The sequence below is a fragment of the Etheostoma cragini genome, chromosome 21 (genome assembly GCF_013103735.1).
Source record: "Etheostoma cragini isolate CJK2018 chromosome 21, CSU_Ecrag_1.0, whole genome shotgun sequence".
Taxonomy (NCBI): domain Eukaryota; kingdom Metazoa; phylum Chordata; class Actinopteri; order Perciformes; family Percidae; genus Etheostoma; species Etheostoma cragini.
This window is the reverse complement of record NC_048427.1, coordinates 2,616,357-2,622,761: the sequence shown is the minus strand read 5'-3', so window position 1 is coordinate 2,622,761 and position 6,405 is coordinate 2,616,357. Positions and strand designations below refer to the sequence as shown.

The 6,405-nt window shown below is 41.5% G+C and overlaps 1 protein-coding gene across 2 annotated transcripts in view; it reads right to left on the bottom strand.

Moving 5' to 3' along the window:
* LOC117936898 (thyroid hormone receptor alpha) overlaps positions 1-6,405 on the bottom strand; it is a 128,739-nt gene that overhangs the window by 94,921 nt on the left and 27,413 nt on the right. The gene's annotated exons all lie outside the window — the stretch shown is intronic.

Genomic DNA, 6,405 nt, shown 5'->3' with positions numbered 1-6,405 from the left:
TGTGTGTGTGTGTGTGTGTGTGTGTGTGTGTGTGTGTGTGTGTGTGTGTGTGTGTGTGTGTTTGTGTGTGTGAGCATAGAGGCATAAAAGGACATTGAAAGGAGCATTATTGTGGCACAGCACAAGATCAAATAAAGGGGGAAGAGGAGATATCAGAGTCAAGAATGAGAATGAGAGCGATGCATGCAGGAAAAGATGACTGAAAAGACAGAAGATGCAAAAAATAGAAGAAAAACAAGGTCATAAATCGGGTCACAGTGCTGTTTAAGAGGGCTGGGAGTCAGCTGAGGATTTAGCCTCTACAAGTCCTGAACGTGCAGGCCTCTGGAGATGCCATTAGGAAAGTGGACATGTACGCTACAGTGCCTCACAATGCCTAAAGAATCCGTCTTAGAGTTGTAGCCCACTCAAACACGTAAAATGTAATGAAAAGAGTTACCGAGCATTCAGGTTGTCATTTCATTCTGAATCAGATTTCTTGGAGAAGGCTGTTACTGCTTTTCATTCATGTTTTACAAGTTGATGTTGTGCAATCTAATACTTATTATCAACTTGGCTAACTGTATGTTTCTTAATAGTTTCAAAACAATCCTTTGTGATACTCCTCATAATGTAATGAAGGCCTAAAATCTCTCAGTGCTTTTTCAATCTATAATAACAAGAGGACGGTTCCAGGCGAGAGAGCAGCAGGTCTCTTCTCCCATCCACATGCATCACCTTTCTCTAAGGCTAAGCAAACACTGCTCCCTGCCTTCATCCATCTATGTAAGCCCATTATGACCTGTTGGATCAGAGGGCAAACAATTTGTTTTAGAACCTACAAAACTCCTCTTCCTGAGAACGAGTCTCCCACCACAGGGTTAACACTCTTTTCATTTATCTTGCTCCTGCTCAGTGACCGCAAAACTTTCTTTTGAAAAAAGATTCACCAGACAGTTTCCTCTTAACTCTCAGCAGCAATAGAGGTTAAATTTTAAAAGATGTGCAAGATGGTAAAATGTCTTTAAAACCTACATCACACTACCGGATCCACTGCACTGAACACAGTCAAATCAATATCTTGATTTGAGACTAGATATCACCTGAAATTTTGGATATTGTAATATGGCTAAAGTGTTGTCTTTTCATGGATTTACAGGCTGCGTTACAGTAAAGTGAAGTCATTTTTGGAACCTTTTAGACTGTTCTAGCAGTTCTATTATTTCCCTGTACCCACTTAGTCATTATATCCGCATAACTGATGATTATTTATCACAAATCTCATTGTAGAAATATTTTGTGAAAGCACCAAGTGTCAAACCTTACAATATCGCCGCGATATCAATATTGAGGTATTTTATCAAAAATAATTGTAATATCGGATTTTCTTTGTATTGCCCAAGCTCTATTTGAAGGGGAATTGACGGTATGGCTTTATGATTTGGGACAGTGTAAAAAAAAAAAAAATTCAACTTACAGCCTTCTGCAGGACTGATGGGAATCATAGCCCTCAGCTTCAAAAACATTGACAGCTGATGCACTGTAGCTACATAACATGCTATTGTCAAAAAATCCCATTATGCACAACAAAATTCTGACAACCATTACCTACTACTATACTAATAGGCCTTTAACTAGATATTCTTCTTTTATGTCAGCTTGTTAGCAAGGCTGCAACCTACACTCACTGTCTTCATGTTAGAATGTGATACAGATATCTGGAGCCGCAGGTCAATATGCAGCCTCAATATGCCTAATACTCAGGTGGATCCAAGCGCACTGACAATCAGCTCTAATCATCAGGAGAAAAATCTGTTTTTAGAAGTGAGACAGAGAGCGTGAACTTTAAAGTGCAGGAAAAATCACATCTTGTTCTTTTCAACTGCTGCTGCTTGTTAATGCCTCATGCTACTGACAGTGTTGGTGTTCTCTCTCTATTTCAATCTGTTCATAATCCTCAGGTCTAACTGTACAAGGATTAGTTCTTTCTTTCTTTTTTTAAATAAACTGATGCATGTTGGGTATGTTTAGGTTTGCCACGGGTCTGTTTCTGTCAATAGTCATGGTGAGAGGTTCACACTATGATACACTCATCTATATCTGGAAAGAAACCAAACAGGCTAGGTGAGTCTGTTTCCCACTGAGCCCCCCCCCCCACCCCCTTTTTCTTCCTCTTTATCAGCACCTTCTATTTATAGCTCCTTTGCTGCAGCGGTGCAGTTTAGTACAGTATGTTCCATAAAACACAGGCCTCTCCTGACCACCACCCCAGGCATGCCTCTGCCGTCGTCTCCAACTGCTGAATGCATGAGCTTATGGAGAGTGCTGGAATTATCCAGACAGGAGGAGTGACACGCATACACACACACACACACACACACACACACACACACACACACTCCCAAAATTAAAGATACGAGAACACAAAGGACGCAAACACATTTAGGGATATAAACAGACAAGGACACATTTCTAAAGTTAAAGACAGCAAGGGAATCCCAGTTTTCCAATGAATGTGATGATTTTCTGAGTGTTTTATGATAGTAAACTGATTATCTAGTGGACTGTGGACAAAACAAGCTAAACAAGAAATGTGACAATGTCCTCTTGGGGTCTGGAAATTTACTGTAAGACCTTTTAAAATGTTTAAAATAAAATGGAGAATCTTTAGGCAGAAGGACAAGACTTTTGGACTCCGACTGTAAAAAATGGTCAATGAATCGAAAGTCTTGGCCCAGAGATCTGCTGGCCCCAGGCCCCCACCCCTCGAGGCAACATTGTTGTCTGACCTATAGCCAATGGTTAACGAGGTTGGTTGCAGGCTGCAGCCACACTTTTGTCCAAAGCATCTCAATTTTCTTTGCCAGATATGCACAGGAGGAACCAGGAATCAAACCACCATACAACCCTTCTGACTTTGTAGGCCTGTGTATTTTGTTTAAGATATTAAAGCATAAGTTTTATTTTCAGGGTTCACGACCGTAAACAGAAATTGTCTCTATACCCCAGTGAAATTCCTGTGAGCTGTCAAAGTCAAGCGCTCTTCACACTGCTTTTGATAAGTCTCTAGATAATTTCAAAACTAGTCTTTCCTCTTTGTTTTTTATCTTAAAGACATACTTGTTTCAAATCATATTGAGCTGTGCAATGTTATAGGAACAGCTAAATGTCATTTTTATCAGCTAGAGCATGTGGACACGGGTACGGTCAGAGGAACATTACAAACTGTGCACTTGATTGATATGATCTCCGCAGCCTTGCTCAGACTGAGACAGTGTGTCGATAAATCCAACGTCAAGGCTGAGAAGAACTCTACAGCAATACAAGCCTTTTTTGTGATCAAATTATTTGGTGTTATTTTTATACATTGAGAAATTACAAACAATACACTGAGACTGGGAACACGTCCCAGGACCAAAAACATAGAGAGGATAGACGGGAGGGAGACAAAACAACACATCAATACAAGCCATTTGAAAGCATTTTGTCAAACTTTTAATTTCAATTCATCTGAATCCAGAAATTGAACAACATTCAACAACGCAAAATAACTTTTAAATATTCAAAGACAGGAAGAAAAAAACAAGGGAATGTGTGTCTCCCGGGCCTATCTGATAAGCGGCCAAATATGTTCACACACACACACACACACACACACACACACACACACACACACACACACAGGTGTGTCAAAACACACTGGCACAATTTCAGCTAAACTAACCTTGACAGACTTGGCTGAGGTTCCACACACAATGTGCTTTGCCAAAAGGCACGTTGGCAATTTATGTAATGGGGACAATACCTCAGCTGGCAGCGTAGAGCGAGATCAAACAAACAAAAGAAACACAGAAGAAAAGAACATGAACACACAAAGCAACACTAATGCCAGTGAAGAGAAGCAGAGGGAACCATTCAAATCAGAAATGAAATGTGGAATGAGACCTCTCCAGTCATTTGGGACTAATATGTATGATAATCTAAGTCCCACGCCTGGCCTCAGTACTGGCTTCTGCATAGCTCTCATATTATTAATGAGATCACTCATGGTGTCAAACTTAATATTCAACCAAACCATAAAGTTGAATTTAAAAAAAGAAGTGAATCTAAAACTTTATTAAATGATCTATAACAACCCACCAGTCCTCTGCCCACAGTGGCGGAGGGAAAATGAATTCCTAATACGGTTCTAACTATAGTCACGGCAAGTTGAAACCGGCCCAGCTATCGTACAGGATTGCATTTTTAATTAGAAGGTACAATGATCTGGAACTCATCCAAATACAGTACAAAATGTTGGCTGATGCATTCCTGTTCCTATACCCTCTGTGTGTTTCTTCAATAGTGAGCCTGTAAAGAGACTGAATCCCCCCCCTTCTTCCTCATGCCTGCGTTAAACTCGAACCAGATTGCACTAAGTATCATTGTGGAAGAGTTCAGACCACGTGGAGAGCTAACTGTCCACTGTACATAGCGGGCCAGTGTTCCTAACCTCAGGCGTTTCAATTCTCTCGCCTCTTTTCCGTCTTTATTGGAGTCCTCCAAAGTTCACTTCACTTGTGTGTTAGAGGAGTAGGTGGACTGGAATATTTGTGGCGCGACAACAAAAGAGCTGGAATGCCCTTCTCTAAACTGGTTATTGCTGCCCACCACTCTCAGGCCGTTTCTGCCCTATTTTCCCTTTCGTCGCTCCCTATTGTCTCTTCTTGGCGTTTATTTTCTATTACTCTCTCTGTCTTGTGTCTTTGCCCCTCTAGGAATAGCAGTCTGGTCTTGATTATGGAAAGTTTGCAGTATGCAGAGCTTGGTAACCTTGTTTACAGCAAGTATGGCCATAATAAAAACATGCTGACTGCAGATATACTGGCTTTTGTTTTGAGTCTCAGAGAGGTGCCAATGACCACAAAGACAACCTTCCCTTGGCAAAAGGGAGCTTTGAAATTAACACCAAATCTTTACATCCCTGCCACTGGGCTGAGATTATCAAGATGTTGCACACACTATCAGATCTACTGTACTGTGTGTGTCTACTCAACGCAGATACAAATACAAACACGCTACTGTATGCAGTCATGTATCAAACTACATGACCCAGCGTGTCCTTACATGCACTTCCTACAAGCGTCAGAGCAACAAAATGTCCCACTTTCTCTCCCCCCAACACACACTGTACAGCACTAGTTATTCGCACTGATGTTACTCATTAACGTATACCAGCAGACGCTCAGCTTTTCTGTCCTCAGCTAGAGGTAAAAGACCCTATGAGGTCATAAGCCATAATCCTACTGTACACATGTGCAAGTGTGTGAGGGTCTGCATTAAAGTTAGTCATCAGAAGGTACTTGTATACACCCTTTCTTTTGTGGCTGTGCTAACATGTCCGCACAGCCAGTCCGCTACAAGTGGTAGCGTAGAGATGTAGAGGCGATGTAGATCTAATGCGCATGTGTGGTATGCTTCCTCCATGCAGATAGAACCAGGGTCCGCAGCTGTCCATATTTGTGCCTGTTTCAGAGCATAACCGAGTCTTCAGTCAGTGCTATACATGGTATCTTTATCTATAATCCCATACAGCTGAGCCCTGATAGGATGAGAGTGAGAGCAAACACAGCCACAAGAAAAACTAGAAAAGGCCTTTGGAGTGGTCAGGTACTTTGAACTCTTTTCTCTTTCCACGTAAATGGCGCCGTGGTGGCAGATTGGACTGTATATGACATATGTACCGTATAAGTTGGCGGGGACCAACTGTTGGTACAGGAAAGTGTGTTCATATCACTCCCTGCTGCACCTGTTCTGCACCTCAACTGACACTGCCTTGGGGAAAGATTAAGCAAGAGGAAGGAGAAAGAGGGCACAGGGAGGGAGAGGGCCCTTATAACTTTATGACATCTAAACGTTGAGCATAAACGCAGCTGTGATGAACGTACACTGAACTGCTCAATATCCTCAGATATTAGCAGCAGATCAGGAAAAAACGCGGGACTAACTGAAGTATTACCATATTGCCGCATGTACATTTTGCTTCAGGTTAGTTTACGTGACCGGTCAAATAAAATGACACTGTGCTACTGTTTTCCAGCTACAACTACTGTTATGCACAAAGTTCAATGCCTTGCTTGCTTTGCATTCATTTGCAAATCTATGTATTGATTCTTTCCATCAACAAATTATGGTTTTATAATCCAGAGTATGAGGTGTCAGAAATAAAGTATGTAAATAATTCTGTGACTGTAGGATGAAAGCACTGACCCACTTCAGTCCTTTAGTTCATGGTAATTACAATCACATCAAAAGGTCCTTCTGTCCTCAACAAGACGTTTGTTCTAATACAAAAACAACAACGACAACAACAACAAAGCATCTGACCGGGACAGCAGAGCTCGCTACTCACTTCCTGTCTATTACCGGTCCGCGCTAGTACCCGTG